This window comes from Delphinapterus leucas, chromosome 13 (genome assembly GCF_059928025.1).
Source record: "Delphinapterus leucas isolate spDelLeu-1000000601 "Yukka" chromosome 13, BTC_Dleu_Yukka2, whole genome shotgun sequence".
Classification (NCBI taxonomy): domain Eukaryota; kingdom Metazoa; phylum Chordata; class Mammalia; order Artiodactyla; family Monodontidae; genus Delphinapterus; species Delphinapterus leucas.
Genome location: NC_143141.1, coordinates 2,186,029 through 2,205,888, shown reverse-complemented (window position 1 = coordinate 2,205,888; position 19,860 = coordinate 2,186,029).

Sequence of the window (19,860 nt, the reverse complement as noted above, 5' to 3'; positions counted from 1 at the left end):
CACCACGGCTGGTGCTGACCTGGCTTGCCTGCCAGAGGTCCTGTCTCTTCACAGAGAGTTGAAGTGGCCCAAGTTTTCACAGCTGGTGATGAGTGGAGAGGAAACTTCAGGTCAGATTTGTATTTTCTAATTTGAGGTTTAATATTCTCTTAAAAAGGTAAACAGTACCTGTTTAAAAAACAAACTCAAATACACACTTACTAAGGAAGGGAGGGCTGGAGGTGGAGGCGTACTGTCCGGGGAGAAGGAGCCCTACTCCAAAGCCCCCGGAATAACGCACATCAGGTCATCCGTGCCGCATCTCCAGGTGGGACCCTCACACAACCGCGGCTGGGGGATTTGTGTCGGAGGGCTGTGGTTTCCCAACGTCTCTGCGTCAAGTGAGGGTCTGAGGTCATATGAGATTTGTTCATCATAAGGAATTGGCTCCTGCATTATGGGGTCTGGGAGCCCCCCATCTGCAGGCTGGAGACCTAGGAGAGATGATGGTGCAGGTGAAGCCCAAAGCTGTCGGCTGGAGGATTCCATCTCACTGGGAGAGGCAGGACTTTTGTTCTGTTCTGGCCTTCCACTGATTGGGTGAGGCCCATTCACATATGGAAGGCACTCCGCTTTACCCAAAATTCCCCAATTTAAATGTTGATCTCATCCCTCCACGCCCTCCAAGTGGACAATTAAATTCACCACCGCACTTGAGGCAGCTGAGCTCTCTCCTAAGAATGGAAAAAAATTAGGAAAAAGGATGCTTCTTATGAATTCTGAACAAATAGACCCCATTTCAGTAGTGTTAGTGCACCGTAAACCCAGCTGATCTAAGGGCCCCACAAATGTCTGGGTCAGCGCTGGCTACACTCAGACGCGTATGTGAAGGAAAAAAGCGATTTTCAAAGAAATGAGCAACTTCCCTGTTGTGGAAGCTTCTCTAAATGTCCCTCTCCAGTGAATGGATAAACAAGATGTGGTATATATACACAGTGGGATATTAATCAGCCATAGAAAAGAATATAAGAGAAGAACGTACATATATATAGGTCTAACTGAATCACTTTGCTGTACAGCAGAAATGAACACAGCGTTGTAAATCAACGATACTTCAAGAAAAAAAGAATAAAATAAAAGAAATGAACAACTTTCCCATTGTGTCTAAGCGGCTGTGCTTTCTCTCCTTAGCAGACAAGGGGATAATTTACTAAACAAAATATGTGGCGGCATCGAGACATCCATGCTTCACAAGGCGAAGCTTTACTGCAGTGACAACTTTATTGCTTTTTCCCCTCACCCTGAGATGAGTTTCCTGGGGATGAGGGGTGGTACCCTCCGCTCACCAGCTGCCATGTGGTCTCATGCACCAGCGATAATCGAGGTCTGAGACTGATGGTGACAGAGTCTGCACGTGACGTACTTACTGGGGGACTGCTGAAAATATTATCCAGGTTTCCGCACGACTTGGGGTGAGGCTGACAACCCGGTTTGCTCAGAGGCAGTGTGGGCTCCAGGGGGTTAAAGTTCGTGGTTTTTGAATGAAGGAGATTATCAGACTCAGTTACATCCAGATGTCTTTTCTGGATGGAGCCCGAAGCTGGCTGGGCTCAACGTGGGAGTCACAGTTCAGAATCTCCGGGGCCTTTTTCAGCTTCCAGGATAACAGCATGGCTTAGCATTCACAATTGGCTTTATTGATTATTATTTTGATTTTTATATTAATAACATTTTATTAGTAACATTTTATATTAATAACATTTCCAAACCTGCACGAAAGTAGAGGATAATTTAGTGGAGGTACCTGGCACCTGCTTCAATGATTCATTTTGCTAATCTTGTGTCATTTATAACCCCTCTCTCACTCTTCCCCTCCCCCAATACCCCCGATGCATTTGACAGCAGATCTCAGACATAACGTCATTGTATTTATAAATGCTGCAGTATGTTGCTTTAACAGATAACATTTTAAAACGTCACCGTAATAACATTTTCACAACCAACAGAACCGAAAATAATTCCTTGGTATTATCATACACCCAGTATGGGTACAAATCTCTAATTTCCTCAAAAATGTCTTTTTGGATATGGTTTGTTTGAATTAGGGCCCCAAAGGCTTCTACGTAGTAGCCTTGGTTGGCATGTTTCTTACACCTTTTTTTCTGTATTAGCTTTTGCTCCATCTTTTCCCCCGCAGGCCATGCACCAGCTCCTGGGAAGCGGAGGATTTACACAGAGGAGAACTGACTGCGTCCTGCGCTGGTGCGGGGCGTCTTCAAGGTGCAGTAACTGGTGCTGAGTGATCAGATCTAGACCCTTGATTAGAAGAAGGCGCTTTCTTCAAGTTTCTGGCACGAGCACCTCTCAGGTGGTCTTGTCTACACCCCACTGTATAACAACAGGAACACTTGATACCCCACTGTCTTGCCTTCAAAGAATTGTGTTTGTACCTTGGGTTCAAATGTGTCTGCCTGCTCCAGGGTCCTAGGGCCGCCTTTTAGTGTCTCCTTCAAGGGTTTTTACAACCATCGAGGACCACAGCCTGGATCCATTTTCTCATTAGTGATATTCTAATCCTGTCACTTCTTCTTTATTTAAGAATTAGAGTTCTCCCTAGAAAGAATGTTCCACTACCAGTGGTACGGATGATCTTATTTGCAAGGCAGAAATAGAGACAGAGACGTAGAGAACGAACGTATGGTTACCAAGGGGGAAGGGGGTGGGTGGGATGAACTGGAGATTGGGATTGACATATACACACTACTATATATAAAATAGATCACTAATAATAACCTGCTGTGTGGCACAGGGAACTCTGCTCAATATTCTGTAATGACCTATATGGGAAAAGAATCTAAAAAACAGTGGATATATGTATATGTATAACTGATTCACTTTGCTGTACCCCTGAAACTAACGCAACGTTGTAAATCAACTATATTCCAATAAACAAAAGAAAAAAAAAAAAGAATGTTCCACTGTCAACTGTGTGGATACTTGAAATATGTTTGCATGAAAAATGAAGACTGTGGGCTTGATTCTTTTCCTTTATCAATTTTCAAAATAATAATCTGATACCTTAGCAATTTCGGAGAATGACCAATACCAGTGATCTCCTTTTGAGAGCATTACAACTGCGTGGGATTTTATGGATTTGATATGTTTTATTTCACTGCAATTCTAAAATTTTTATTATTTTAAATTTTATGCTCAGAACAGCTCATCTTGATTGTGGGAACCCTGTCAGGTGAGTCCTGGACAAAATCCCCACGGTCATGGGGAGCCCTCAAGCTTTCTGGCCACACGAGATGTTTGGTCTTACTTGCATATTTCCTTTCTGGGATTTGAGACATTGTTCCTTTCAGGGGGAAATCGTCCTCAGAGGCCACTTTTGTGTGCAAGGTGTGCTAATTGCTATTAGTCGTCATTATGTCTACTTGGCCTTTACAGTGGCCAGAGCTAGGAAATATGTCTGCTTTATAAGAGCAAGAAATGTAAATTATAAGCCCATAGTAACATTTCTATAATTCAAATTAAAGATGATAGAATTTTTAAGTCAGACAGAGAACGATAAATATCATATGTTATTGCTTATATGTGGAATCTAAAAAAATGGTACAAATGAACTTATTTACAAAACAGAAAGAGAGTCACAGATGTAGAAAGCAAACTATGGTTACCAAAGGGGGTAAGCAGGGGGAGGTGACGGATGAATTGGGAGACTGGAATTGACATATACACACTACTATATATAAAATAGATAACTAATAAGAACCTACTGTAGAGCACAGGGAACCCTACTCAATACTCTGTAATGACTTACATGGGAAAAAAATCTAAGAAAGAGTGGATATACGTGTATATATAACTGATACACTTTGCTGTACACCTGAAAGTAACACAACATTGTAAATCAACTATACTCTAATAAAAATTTTTTAAAAATAAAAATGATAGAATTTTTATCTGTTATTGAGTTTTACACTAATACCTCTTTTCTCTTACCCTAGAAATCTTTGTTTTTAACTATAGTAACATAATTGCTTATTTGCTTAATAATTGAAAAAATTATTTGCGTCATTAAATATTTGCTCACATGTATGAATTGCAAAATAAATCATTATTATTAGTGACTATAATTGCTAAATGTATTTGAAATTTCTCTGTGTGTGTTTTGTCCTTAGAGTATATTCCAGTAAAATTACTGTATTTCAGAGTCACTGAAAATATTTCTTTTCTTTACGATTGGGTCACTAACCTGATATACAGTTAGGGTCATTTGTTTCGCTTAATTTTCAAATTTTAACTTTATTTAAATTTTGGCCTGGGGTAGCAGTGGGACAAGGCGGACCCAGGCAGGCACTTCCCAGGCCGCCTGGGTCAGCAGGCCCCGCTCAGTCTGAGGGGTCTCCTGGCACATGTGGTTCCCGAGTTCCCTCCGGGAATAACACTGGCTTTACCTCCTGGCTCCCCGCAGGATCCCCTGGGGTGCACAAGGCAAGGTTGGGGAGAGGCCCTCCATGTGGATTCACTGCTTTCCTTTACCACCACACGCAGCCCGTGGTAAACCCACTCTAAATCGTACTTCAGGTCGGATCCTAAGGCTGCACGCAAGTGTCCTTCCAAATCCAGGTCAGATGGAAGTCCCAAGGTTTTCCACAGCACTGGACCTTTAATGATCTGCCTGAATTGGGGTCCCCCGGCACTGTCACCCTCCCCGATGGTCCCTCATCTCCCAGCACCTTGTCAATGCCAACTGAAGTCCATTCAGAATTTGTACTCCATCCTGGACACAGCCCGCGGCCTGGGTACCAGTTGGTTTTGCCCTTCCTACTCCTTTGCTGAGGGTCATAGCGTGGCCAACACTGCCCTTTGTCTCATCCTCGCCCTGGTGAGGGCTGCTGGCCTTGGGGGACGTTTGCTCACCAGAAGCTGGCAGGAGTAGCTTCTCAGCTGTCCCCGACCATGTTCTGTCTGGAGAGCAGAGGTTGCTCTATTTCGTCGCTCGATATAAAGTTATCAATTCAGCTCAGTCTCAGGGCTACAGGTGTTTCTCTCAGAGGCCCAGGGCATCCAGCCTCAGTGCGCTGCTGCGTGGCGTTCTCTGGGCACCTGAATTGGCCTTGCAAATATCTTATACGGCTGGACACAGAGGGAGGGCGGCCAGCAGCTGCAGGTGACACAGAGGTTGCTATTAAAGCCCTTTTGTTTCCCCAAATTCAGAATTGCTTATGTATATTTGCCAAACATAGAAATCTTGGGTGATAAATTGTTCTTTAAATGTTCAAACTCTGCATGATTCCTGTCGCAGCAGAATAACTTTGCTGTCTGAGTGGTCGCCACTTTAGACTAAGGATCGCTTGACTTGGCCCTCAGGCAGGAGACATTTATCATCCTTATCTCGAGACCCTCTCCCTCCTGCCCCAGCTCAGAAATATATTTCAGCAAAGAGCTGTCCAAGTAAATGGATGATGTTTCTCTGTGTTAAATTTATGGCCCAATTACAATCAATCTCATGTTATCAGCTTTCAGGGTCTGTATATAATTAATATAAACAAAGTAGAGAACCATCACGTCTTGTGCCACTTTGTTACATGCTGGAAAAAAATGAAATTGATGCGCCTCCTTTATAAGTAATTGTCTCCAGCACACATGATCTTAAAATGTCCAGTTAGCGTAATGGGAGAGATAACAATTCCTACGGGTATAGTTTATTCCAGCTGTGTAAGTTTGTAAGTGACATTCACCTTACTGAAATTAACAGCTCAGATCATTGCTTTTTCTCTACCCAACATTCCTGGCGTGTTGCTTGGCTCGGGGGAACCGAAGCTGCAGAGGTAAGCTTCTAAATCTTCCACCTGCACTATGGAAGGTGTGGTGGCCAGGTAGGCTGTGCCATTTAAAGCCAACCAGCACAAAGTCCCTGACGTAGGGCTGCTTTCCCCTCCTGAACCGTTTGGCTTGGCTGCTACGTCTTGCTACATAGCTGTCATGACAAATCGCTAAAGCCAAGCCTTGTAAGTGATTTGCCTTTTAAACCAAAAGAATATTTTGATGAAACCAGCTGAACACATTTCTCGTATTATAACAAGGCCATTCAATTAAAACAAAATGGTTCGCATGGAATGACTTGCTGGCATTTTGATACTTAGCATTCCAGACCCGTACGCACAGCTGTTTACCATTTCTCGTCTAAGGCATTAGGTGTGCTACAGATATCAGACCCTAATTTCTCCACTGAAAACTTTATTAAGCATCCTTTTGTTTGGTCAGATGGACATCTGTGTTTCCAGACTAATGTATGAGGCATTTTTAAATCCTAGAGACACACTGAGCTGCTTCGCAGAAATTTCAATATGTACCCAAAGGATTATCACAGATCTATAGAGGGTATTACTATGTATATTCGTTGCTTGCCCTGCAAAAGACTGAGCCTTTCAGCAAATCTTCATGAAAAACAGCAGAGCTCCTGTATTTAGACAATGCTGAGGATTGTTTGATAATAGGTGTCACCCTGGCACTTCACTCCAAGCGTTTTTGAAATGTATTTCCTCCTGAATTTCAATGGCTCGAATATGGATATGCAGTGCGACTGTACTTATGCTACTTGAAAGAACGACAGAATACTTAATGGCATACAAAAACACTTTAGGGTTAGCTCAAATATAGAAAAATGAAAGTCAAATGCAAACCCAGCATCCAACTGTAACCTGTAATGTGTTAACTTCCCTAATATGTAAAGCATGCATATGCATTAGGAAAATAATGCATATCCTCCTTAGAAAAGGTCAGGTCAAGCCTGAACAGTAGTTTATGAAACAAATGCAGGTAGGCAGGAAACTCACAACACGGCAGCCTTGTTAGAAACCGGAAAAGGTTGATTAAACCGTGAGAACCAAGTGTTTCCTTGTAAGATCCAAAGAGGAACAGGAAGGGCCAGGCCACTATGGGGACAGCGTGGGAAGACACATCCTTATCAGCACCTCTGGAGGGTGGAGCCCGGGTCCCAGAGGCAGCGGGTGCAGGAGGCTCTACATCAGTGAGCGGTCCCTTGATACATCAATTAAACAAGGTCACACAGACATATATGTGCGTGTGTGTTTATGTCACAGTGATTTTGAGAGAAGGAGTAAATGAAAAGAAAAGCTAAATCTCTAATGATAGGATATTGGTGAGCAAATTACAGCACAGTCATATAGTAGGGTAATAGACAGCTACTACATGAACTTACCGAAATCTATTTATTGACATGAAAAGATGCTGATTGCACATTTTACTGGGAAAAATTGATATAGCTCTGTAGCACAAACTACTTTTAAACGAATTGTAACATCAAGGATATTAAAGCTTTTAAAACAGTGCACGCCACGTCAACAGCAGCTCAAGGATGGATTTTTTCCCTCCATTTGGCTTATCTGTATCATCTCTCTTTCCTTTTCTCTCTTCCTTTAGTAAACAAATATAAATTTTGCAATATAAAAATAAAAGTAACCTATTTAAAAAATAGAACGCATGCATCTAAATGAGTATAATCTCTTGCTGTCACATTGGGGAACTATAAAAACCTAATGATTTGGTATAAAACTTTACTTTTGCACCTCTTCACTAGAATCATTTTCTATACTGAAAAAGCATCCATCTTCATCCGTCTTGCTAAGATGGCATCTTTAGTATTTCTTGCTCCCTGTGTTTTCTTGCAAGAAGACCTCACCCCTGGAGTAACCTGTAGTTAAGGCTGAAGAGAACTGAAAACATCTTTGTAACCTGATTTTTTATTTATTTTTGGCTGCATTGGGCCTTCGTTGCTGCACGCGGGCTTTCTCTAGTTGCGGCGAATGGGGGCTCATCTTCGCTTTGGTGCACGGGCTTCTCATTGTGGTGGCTTCTCTTGTTGGGGATCACGGGCTCTAGTCGCGTGGGCTTCAGTAGTTGTGGCTCGCGGGTTTAGTTATTCCGCGTCATGTGGGATCTTCCCAGGCTAGGGCTCGAACCCATGTCTCCTGCATTGGCAGGCGGATCCTTAACCACTGCGCCACCAGGGAAGCCCTGCAACCTGATTAAGGACGATGAGTTGCAGCGGTGAAACCATCTACTAGTTCCTTTGATGACATCTACATGTGTTTTCAAGGTCATATTCTTTTTCATGAATGATAGTGTACAAATGTTACGACTTTGTTAAATTAACACTTTTTAAGTGGAGCCCTGGGGTGCTAGATGTGAGCAAAAAGACCATTGAAATAGGGGACTGAGGTAGAGAAGTTGATTACTCGCAGGTCCTGCAGGAAGGGCCCAGCACACCTCAAGGGACCATACGGGGAGGTCTAGGCAGGTTCAGACAGAGACAGAGGCGGGACCAGGGCATATGTCTTTATTGGGGTCCAGGGATAGAGCGTTGTGTAGCTTCTGGGCTGAGGCCGATAGGTCAATTCAAACCAAATACCTCAGGGGTTTTGGTCAGCTCTGTGGGAGTCTTATCTAAGGGGCTCAGACGGGGAGGGAGCTGTGATCAGGGCAGCGACCACTCAGCAAAGGGCGGCTGGAGAGTCATGTCAGGAAAGTACATCTGCTCGTGACCCTGTGGGCTGCCACCTAGGGGATGTGCTGGCACCAGGGGCTGGTGCCCGTCTGAGGCCCCCAAGGGCCGTGTGGCTACACAGAAGAGTTGCCGAGGTAGCAGCACCACGGAGCAGCTGAGCTAAACTCTCAACCACAGCCATTTAAGATGCATGCTCACAGTTAAAGAAAATACGAAGGAAGTGTGGAAAAAATGGTTGCTCAGGGGAACCCAGCTTCCCTGTCCCCCGCAAAGACCAATGACTGGACAGCCATCTACTGACCAAAACAGCCCCGGGGACCTCTGGAGTCCATATGGGAGTTTTAGCAACACTGCAGAACAAGAACCTGAGACGATCACACAGGAAAGAAAGGAAGACAGCTTCTCTGTGCCGCACTTGTCTCCCCCAGCAAGCAGCTCTCAGGGGCAAGAAGGATCTTCCCAGCCAGAAAGAGCCCCCCTCGCCGGGAAGGTGGGTGACCAACTTGTCCAGCCCCTGGGCACTGGCCTCGCCGGCTGGCAGAGCTGAGGTGCGTTGAGCCCAGGACCAGGAACCAGGCGGAAGAGCAGAGGCGTTGTTAGCCGAAAGGTAGCAGGAGCTACTGTGGTCCAGGGTCCTGCTCTCAGCAGATCCCACCCCTGACTGGGCCAGCATAGCCCCGCTCGCCCTGCAGACCTCACAGCTTTTGCCCCAGAATGTTCACCTCTGCTGGGGCCAGCTCCCTGGGTCCTTCCCCACCCGCTGAGCCCAGGACCCTCAGGGCACCCATCCAAGGTCTGTGGCTCTACAAGTGTAAGACGCCAGCACCTGAGCCCCTCCCGACCCACCAGAGCCACGCTCGTAGGCAGCTGGGGCATCTGCAGTTGCACGAGTGCAAGACAGCAGCCCAGCCCCCATGACCTCCACCCATGTGCCCACACTGGGTACCAGCCCCTCCAGCTGTGCACCTGCACGCCAGCAGCCTGATGGCCCTCACGGGCTACACTGCAGCACACGAGCATGGGGGAGAGTGTGCAGCTGGAGAGCGTGCAAACAGCCAGGGCCCTGCAGCTACTAGTGAGCTGGGCTCCGGCTCTGCCTCTGGCTGGGATCTCCTCTGGCTGGCACGGCCGTGCCCATCTGTATCCAGCCCCTCCTGCGTGCACCTGTGCGCACCCAGCCCAGCCCCCATCACTGGCCTCCACCGCGGTATGCACACCTCGGGGGAGTGTGCACGCAGAGGGCAATGTGCACGCAGAGGGCAACACACCAACAGCCAGGACTTCTGAGCTGCCAGCGAGGCCACAGTGGGGTCCAACCCTTGCTGCCTGACCTGGAAGCCATCACTGTAAACGTGTCTGCAACTGGCCCTGCCACTACGCAGATCCCTGTAGCAATGTACGTGCACGCCACTGGCTCCGCCGCTCCCTCTGTCTGCCCTGGTCCCAGCTGCCGACCTGATCCGGAGGCCCTGCGTAGACCCGCAGCAGTCCTTGCAGCCCCGTGAGTCTCCCAGAGTGCTCCCAGGGGCCACACAGGTGCTGAAGCTGTGGACCCCAGTGGCCTGGGTGGAAGAGACGTCAAGCTGCCCAGACTCAGTGACGCCACGCGCCTGCATCACGGGACCCAGGGTCACAGCATGATCGCTTGCCCCCGTCTGCGGGTGCAAGGCTTCCCCTACTTAAATCAATCCATAAAGTCTGGAAGCTGTGAACACTGCAAATGTGCAGAAACACATGCGAGGCTGCAGGGATCATGAAGAATTAAACTGCCGGTAATGAGGAAAACACAGTTAGAAATCTCTAATATGCTATTTGCATGCCTCTTGTCATGGTCTTTTATTCTTTTTTGGGGGGGGGAAATGTCTGCTTCTTTAAAATTAATAAAATCCATGAGCAAATGACAGAGTGATCACATCCCGCAAGTGTATTTAAACGTCAAGTGTTTATTTTCTCAGGAGAGATTCAGATGAGTCAGTTATTTGTTGAACACAGAATTATGCTGCTACTTGTAGTCAAGACAGAGAACTTTCAGCAAACTGACAAGTGATGACAAGTGATGCCATTCTGCAGTAAGAAAACCCTCTGGGGTCCTATGGAACACGCCTTAATTTTTCCTCTACTATTTTTTTTTTTTGCGGTACGCGGGCCTCTCACTGTTGTGGCCTCTCCCGTTGCAGAGCACAGGCTCCGGACACGCAGGCTCAGCGGCCGTGGCTCACGGGCCCAGCCGCTCTGATCTTCCCGGACCGGGGCACAAACCTGCGTCCCCTGCATCGGCAGGCGGACTCTCAACCGCTGCGCCACCAGGGAAGCCCTTTCCTCTACTATTTTACTTAAAATAATCTAACTGGAATTATAATAATGTGTGAGAATGTCATTTCAGAGCTTACTTACTTTGTGACTGTAGAACCCAGTCTGCTCACTTCTGTACACCCTAGAGCATCCGATCCTGAGGGTGGGAGCAGGGTGGTTCCCAAAATAAGGCATCGCCTAGGGGGTAGACAGACGAAGGAGGATTTCTCACCATGGGGACTAAGGGACACGAATACCCTGGCCTGGGAAGCTGATGGCATTTCAGGCACGTTTGGGTAAATCTGTCTGACGGAGACTGAGGATGTGACATCTGGGAGAATAGCAGGTCCATGGTTACAGTCTACACTGTCCGTCTATACACAGTGTGCACGGAAATAAGATCACTGTGGTCACACACGTGATCCCTGAGAAGTGACCAGGATAACTGAGCAGTTTCAACAGGGAAACCTGCTCCATCAGCTTCTTCTCATTGAGGGTCCAGAAAAATCAGGGTAGACTTTTGACCAAGGCTTCCTGGTTGATCCCAAAGAAAATTCGGGGGTTTGGAAGGGTAATGCTGAACATCTGGGTGTGTTGTGGTGCAGACCTTTTAAGGACACACCTTTGGGATTGGTTGTACGCTGGAGAATTGTGAAACACGGAATCATTCAGGACAGTGACAAAGCTGCGGACGCACTTACATGTGCCTGAACACACACATCACACTCACTGTCTCTGGGTAAACAACAGTGCAGTGGCCTGAAAAGAGGATGGTGAGGTTCAGGATCTAGACCCCTGGTCGCTGGATGCGTCGGAGACATCCCTGTGTCCAGAGTGAGCTTTTATTAAAAGGGTCTGTACTCACTGCCTTGGCCCTAACGTGACCATTGCTCTAAAGACGTGGCTCCCTTGTTCACGCCGCAGATTTTACTGAGCTGCCGTGACCAGAACCACCGCCAGGGCTGCAGCAGCCCTTTCACCAGTGCTAGTCACTTTTGTCATCATGCATCCTTACTTCCTCCACAAAAAAATATGAAAACATTCTATTTCACAACTACATTGGTATAAAGATGAATCTATTCCAGGCTGAATTCATTGTTATATACTCATTACTATGATATTTATTTTTATCTTCAGATTTCAAGATAAATTAAAATGAAAATATTCTGTGGCTCCTGAAAGTATAGATGGCCCTGGACAGGGTGCCTCTGTGCCTGACAGGGTGGACGGGCTGCCGGCCCCGAGCGCCGCACTCCCGGGCGCCACGCATGGGACCCGGCCTGTGCGCTCAGGGGTGAGTGGGCACGTCCCACCAAGGTGCTCTATTTGCTGTGTCATCTGTATTTAATTCAGCGACTAGGTCTCTGCGGTGGCCCTCCGCGTGCCCAGTACCCAGCAGGGGCTCTCCAGGAGGGCCCAAGCATCCTCCCTGGACGAGGCTGTTCTCCCCAGGTTTTCCAAGCAACAGTCTGTGGAGGTACCCACCACTGGCGGGCCAGGGGCTGCCTGGTGGGTCCTGACCTTCCTGGCATCTTCCTCTGTCTGTACATGGCAGCTGACCCACGGAAGGCAGTTGGCCATCTGCCCAGCATTCGGGCCTTTATAATTCATTCACAGCCACGCTTTGCTTATTTCTTTATTTTTGGACCTGAAATATCTGGTCAACATTGGAGGGGGCGGTACAGGGTGGTGACAGGATAAAACAGCCCAGATTTGAATGCTGGTTGGGCCACTAAGCTGTGTAACCTTAAGGAAGTTACTTGCCTTCTCTGAGTGTCAGTTTCCTTTCAGCGCAGGTAATGACGCTTGGCTCACGGGAACGCCTGGCTTGTGAGAACCCTAAGGAACAGGAGAAGCAGGGGAGGCAGGGGCCTGGTTTTCTTCTCCACAGGAGCTCATTAACTGTTCATGTCTTTCTCCACCTTATCATCCACCCACCCCCAAGCAGAAGTCCAAATAAATGTTGGTTATGGACAAATATTAAATCCATTTTCAAAGGATGGAGGGCCAGGAAGAAACTTAAGAGGCTGCACGTTTTTGAAGACAACCTTCAAAGCGGCAACGCAAAGCCCCAGGTAGCAGCGGCTCCAACAGAATGAAGTGCACATCTCCTCAAGGTGACCTTGAAGGGAGCAGAATCCCCTTGGCTATGAAAACGTTGAGTCCATTTATTTTTAAAAAATGGAAAAAAGAGTCATGCTAGAGTGAGCCGCATACATATTCCATTTCGCGTCTCTTGTAAACTGACGGACAGATATTTCTCTGAGATCTCTGGTTATTTAGTGCAATCCAGTTTTCTACTGGAATAAATAACTTTCTTTAAATATACAGGGAATGAAATGGGGATTCTGTTGTGCAGTGTTGGCATAAATCCCGTTACAAAATTTGGGACAAAATAATAAAGTTTTTCTTTCAAATTATAAAGTGAGACAAACTGCTCAAAATTAGCTTCATGTTTAGAATGAAAGTTTTAGCCACGAAGGGCACTTGTAGCCTGATCAGGTCCTTTTTTTCCCTGTTCCCCTAGATGTCCTTCAATTGTTCAACAACAATCTTTAGAAAATGAAGTGCTTTGGTCTGATTCCTTCCCAGCCATCTCGGCGTCGCTTCTAAGAAACCCTCCCACTGACCTCCCGTCTCGTTTGTCAGGACTGTTCCCTTCGAGGGATGTCAGAGGCTGGAACTCAGACAGCAAGCCTGGCTCTCACACGGGATGTGTCCTGAAATGGTATTGACCCCATGGGTTTTGGGGTCTTTAATTTTTTTGTATGAGTAATATGCTTATGTGATTTAGACATCACTAATTATAAGAAGGAAGAGACAATCACCAGCTCCTTTCCCACCCTCTCCTGCTTCCCTCTCTGCCCATTTTCCAGCACCTGCAGCAGCTAACTTGATTCACAGTTTCTTATTTATCCTTCTGGTGAAGTTGTGTGTTGCGCAAGCCTTTACAGGTGTGTGCACGCGCAGATACATACACACCCTCCTGTGCACACGTACCTACTTACAATTAGTTTTCTGTTGCTGCAGCATCGCTGGCTTAAAATAATCCCACTCATCACCTCACAGTGTCGGTGGGCCAGGGGCCCGGGCAGGACTCAGCTGGGTCCTCTCCTCAGGGTCACACAGGCTGCATCAAGGTGCTGCCTTCCAAAGCAGGGCTCTCCAGGAGCACAGGGTTGCTGGCAGAATTCAGTTCCTTGTCTCCCAAGACTGATGATAAAATTATTAAGTATTTCAAGATGGCACCTGCAGAGCACTAACCCCCAAGCATGCGGTCTTCTGAGGCCAAGTGCGGGGACTGCGTCAGTCCCAGGTCCAGGAAATCCGTGCTTTATAGAGTGGGCACCCATGCCTGTTTTGGAATCAAGGCACTTTGGATCGTCACGGTAATTTGAAGGGGACTGGCATTCGGTGTGTGGCAGCTAAGGACACCAAACATCCTGAAAGTGCAGAAAAAGTCTCACTTGATAAAAATCTGTCCACACCCCGAAATCAAGAATGTCATATGTCCCTAGACTTTCATGTAGATAAAAACCTGCTTATGAAGATCTGAGCCTTGAACCTAACTCTGTTTCACGTAAGTATTCTGAACATTTTTGCAATTTTAATATACTTTGGGTTTCCAAAGACAGTAACTGCCAAGTAAATTGAGAGACGGTTGTACTTTGTGTTGCTTGGAGTTTCATTGAGTTCCTTATCGCTTTTGGGAAATGCTCTCTCCAAGGCCAGTGGTCTTCTGGGTGTCTGTCACCAGCTTTCATGGCTGTCACAACAGTTGCACTGGTCATTAGTGTGGCGCTCCAAGGACAATGGTGCATCAAGGACAAAGGACGACCCTACCTGAAAAAGTTTCAGCATTACACCCCCTACCGGACTCTTCATCGCCCTCCCTGCCATGTTGCGATGGTTACAAAATACCTGAGCCCACCTGGACTACGTCCACCTGGGTGACGCCCACCTGGGCAATGGGACCTGCCTCAAATCAGGAAAGGCATCTGCCCTGTCCCACTTTCACGCTATAGAAGGAAGGTATATGTGCCTCGACCAACCAGTAAACGAAATGTTCACCTCGGACCGTTCCTTTGTTTTCTGGCCATAAAAACTGATCACGTTCAGGCTCAGCTCTCCCAGACTGCTAGGAAGTCGGTCTGGCAGTGATGCTTCCCGCTCATAAATCCTATCTTCTTTACATTCTGCCTTGTGTCTGGAAATTCTTTTCCAACCCGCGTTCGGACCACAACATATATGTTTGCATTTGTACACGTATACACATGTGTACACATCCGTACAGAATGATGGAGCAAATGGAATAAAATATTAACAGGAGTCCAACCTGAGTAAAGTGTATATGGTGTTGTTTATATTATGTACAACTTCTCGATCTGTGAATGGAAATTATTTCTAAATAAAAAATAACAGAATTAAGCGTATATGTTTGTTCCCCCACTTCCTTCCCTCTGGCTTAGAGAGAGCCATGTGAAAAGCTTCCCCGGGCCACAGGATGGCAAGAGCCAGCACTGGCTCAGGAAAGGGAGTCCCCTCTTCCCACCCCAGGCCCCTTGTAGGCCCTCTGCCCTGCCCTGGCGCTCTCCCAGCTGGGGTCCCACAATCTCCCTCACACTGTCTGGAAGACTCTGCAGCCCTTCGCTCCACACACACCCTGAGCACACCGGTCCATCGCTAGGCTCAGACACTGGAAGGAATGTGGGCAGCAGGGAGGCTTCTCGAGGGAGGGGTCTGCACCACGGCCCAGGCCTCGCTCCGCCTTTCGTGAACCATGTTTTCAAGCTCAAAAGAGCCCTGAGCCTCGGATACCTGATGGGCAACTTAGTGACAGCACCTATGCCGGGGAGGTTGCTGTGAAGGAAATGGTGTTGCCTGAAAAGGATTCTGTAAGCGTTCCTCTGGCTGATGGGCTCTTGTCTCCTTCCCAGCCCAAGGGCACAGGAAGTGCCTCCAGCAGGGCTGCCTTGTTGGAGGGGAGCCTTTCTCCCTGTGCTCCTTGTAGCATTTTGCAGGGAGGTCGCAAGAGTGAGGGGTCGTAGGAGGGAGAAGAGGAGAAATGCTGCCAGAATAAGTCATGTAGGGGACATCTCGGGGCTCTGTAAGGGCTGCCCGGCACATTCTCGTTCTCCAGAACCACTGTGCCAGAGATGCTCTGTCCTTATCCCAGCAGACCTGTGCAACCTCGGGACATTTGCAGATTTAACAACCGAATCCTGAGAACGGCCGCTGTTTGTTACCTCACCAAGGTACACATGTTAATAGTGTTCTAGGGCTGCTGTGTTGGACAGAGGGGACATCCCAGGCTCTACCCCGACATCGCTTATCACCCGCGAGACATCCCCAATGGGGCTGCCTACATAGGTTTCATACCAGGAAAACAGGAAATTGTGTTCAATAGGAGGAAACCTAGTAATGTAAATCACCATACAAATTAGGTATAAAGAGAAAAAAAGATCATCTCCACAGACGGCAAAAGGGTTTTGAAAAAACTCACTATCCATTCTTTTTTTAAATTAATTTTTGTTGGGGTGTCGTTAATTTACAGTGTTGTGTTAGTTTCTTCTGTGCAGCAAAGTGAATCAGTTATACATATACATATATCCCCTCTTTTTTAGGTTCTTTTCCCATATAGGTCATTACAGAGTACTGAGCAGACTTCCCTGTGCTCTACAGTAGGTCCTTATTAGCTATCTATTTTTTATCTGGTAGTGTGTATATGTCAATCCCAACCTCCCAATTTATCCACCACCCCCCCCCGTATCTATTCTTGATTTTAAAGAATTTATTCAATAAACCAAATAAAATCGAGCTATCTCATTCCAAATGCCAGCACATGGGGAAAACATGGAGGCCTTCCCGCTAAGTCAGGACGGGCGCGAGGATGCTGCGTGTGGGACCGTCTCACCTCTCCCGGAATGAGATCCATAGGTGATAATCCACCTCCTCACTAAATTTCAAAAGAAAATTTCAGTCAGTATTATTCAGCCCACACTGTAATAAAATTCTACATTAAGAAAATGGTTTGGGCTTCCCTGGTGGCGCGGTGGTTGGGAGTCCGCCTGCCGATGCAGGGGGCACGGGTTCGTGCCCCAGTCCGGGAGGATCCCACATGCCGCGGAGCGGCTGGGCCCGTGCGCCATGGCCGCTGAGCCTGCGCGTCCGGAGCCTGTGCTCCGCAACGGGAGAGGCCACAACAGTGAGAGGCCCGCGTACCACACACAAAAACAAAAAAACCAAAAACAAATGGTTTGCATTCCATATGTAAATGTGCAGACACAATTTCAGTAGAAGACAAAATGAAATATTCATAGGCATACACCTAATTGTAATACCTAAGTAGGAAATGAACAGAACACAGAAAATATTGGACTGAATATTGTCTATACTTTTCTCTATATTTGACATTTTGATACAAGGGATCAATAAGCAAACTTGCATCTATATAAATGTAACTCTAAATGTCATGGTCCAAACGTGGGTTGGAAAAGAATTTCCAGACACAAGGCAGAATGTAAAGGTAGAATTTATTAGAGGGAAGGGTCGTTGTCAGACCTACTTCCCAGCAGTCTGGGGGAGTCGAGCCCGAACGTGTGCGTTGATCAGTTTTTATGGCCAGAAAACGGGAACGGTCCAAGGTGAACATTTCGTTTACTGCTTGGTCAGGCCACATATACCTTCCTTCTGTAGGGCTGGAGTGGGACAGGGCAGATGCCTTTCCTTATTTGGGACAGGTCCTGTTGCCCAGGTGGGCGTCGCCCAGGTGGGCTCAGTTATTTCGTAACCATGCAACGTGGTGGAGAAGGCTATTAAGAGTCCGGTAGGGGGTGTAATGCTGAAACTTTTTCAGGTAGGGTCGTCCTTTGTCCTTGAAGCACCTTTGTGCTTGGGGCACCACACTGTATAGTATTTGATGAACTGTCTGTGTGTAAGTTATATCATGGCCCTTTACATCTAAATATTTCAGTGTGTTTTGTAAAAATAGAAATGTTCTCTTGCATAATTACAGTACAGTTAACCACCTCAGCAAATTCATAAATTGCACACCGATGCGATATTGTATCTAATCTGTTGTTCATCTTCCAATTTTGCCCGTTGACCCAAGAGTGATCCTTAGGGTGTTTCCTCTTTCCTTACATTTGCTGTCACGTCTCTTAAGCCTTGTTTGATTGGGACTATTTCCACAACCTTTGTTTTTTCTTTACAATATTGACATTTCTGAAGGAAGTCTGATCTTGTTTTTATTAGACATTCCTCCTTTTGTTACCGAGTCTAAAAAGCCGGCAGACCTAGAGTGTCTCCAATAAACCATCTTATCAGGGTCCGGATGCCAGTTTCTTTTATAGAATCAGAGAGGGGGAGGCGATGAGGAAGTAAAGTAAAAGGGCCATAAGTCTTGCAAAACACCTCTTGGAATGACCAGCCTCGGGGAGGGGATGTGTTAATGTCTTCTTTTCTGCAGCCATTCACAGGAGGGCAGGGTTCCCTGAGGCAGGCCATTACGTATGGTTATAATAAGAAAGCAACGGAAAGCAAAGGTTAAAGTCAAAGAAACAGATCCAAGGTGGAGTCCCATTTAGCTCTTCCCTGTTACAGTTTCAGGCTTGTCTCTTTGTTCCTGATTGGAGTCAGGTTAAGCATCCTGGGTTGTACCCCACGGGGAGGCTGAAGGTACAACTGCAATTAAATTTTAAATGGAAATGAAATACAACGATGTTTAAAAGGGGAGGAGGGAAAGAGCCCCAGGTCCCTTGGTTCTGCCCACCCTTCTCTTCAGGCGCCCAAGTTATCTTTTTAAAAATCCAAGTCTCACTCCCTCGGTCCCTCCTGAGGTCCTTTCTGAGCACTGATTCCCCAGAGCCTCTGAGTCAAGTCCCACGTTGGCCAGAGCCTGTGCCCTCCCCCCCACCCCGGCCCCCAGGTGTCTGTGGCCTGGTCCCCAGGAGAGGCTGCTTCATCCTTCCTCCCTGGAGCCTTTCCTCTCTCCCCTCCGGTGGGCGTGACCACTTCCTTCTCTCTGCTCTCTGCAGAGTGATTGCCCTGAATCCCCAGGTTTATCTCCATCTACTACAACCTAAGTTCTCTGCGGACAAGGAACACGCATAGCTCGTCTTCGTAGTTACGGTACCTGGGAGTTAGTGCCCGTTATGAAGGCATGAATCAATGAGTACATGAGGAAAGTCTTGCCCACGACCAAGTTCACCATTTGACTCCTTTATTTAACAACAGTGGAGGGTGACTGGATCAATTGCTCTAGATGAGATAGTATCATTGTGGCCAAAAAGAAGGAATCACCAAGATACAGTCAAGCCAAGCCTAAATGTAAAGACTGCTAGAGTGGTAATTCCTGCTCTCAAGTAATTTCATGGTTTCAACAGTTTTGTGTTTGATTATGAGTACTTCTTTTCTATTATTCTTTTGGTTGTGGCTCAGGGGCTTCTTCGTTGCAGCATGCACGTGGGATCTAGCTCCCTGACCAGGGTTGAAACTGGGCCCTCTGCACTGGGAACACGGAGTCTTAACCACTGCGCCACCAGGGAAGTCCCATGGAGGCTTTTTATTTTTTTCCAAGGAAGCTCATCACATATTCAATTCTAAACTTCCTCCCTGGAAATACGATTGTAAGACCCTTTATTGATTGGGAAATGCTCATGCTGTGTTGTACTTTCTTCCTACTCCTCATTCTAACACAGAGCAAGCAGGTTTTTCAAAGAAGGAAAGTCATTCATTCATACATTCTGTAGAGACAGCATCTAGCTTTATTGCTCCAGATTGGGCAGTTCTCTCCTTTCTCACCTTGAAATAGCCCATATCTCCATGTTCTTCTCCAGGGTTTTGACTCTTTCAAGTTGATCTTCTGGTGCAAGTCCATGTAACATGCTCTTATATGGCATATGGGATTTGTATGTCAGAAACTTCATTAACCCAGATATACAAAATTTTGCTGGCTGGCATGGCTGATTATCAAAACCCCAAAGTGGACCAATAAAAAAAAAAATCTTCCCTATAAGGCATCATTTAACAGTGGCACTTGAGTTGTTTTGCCC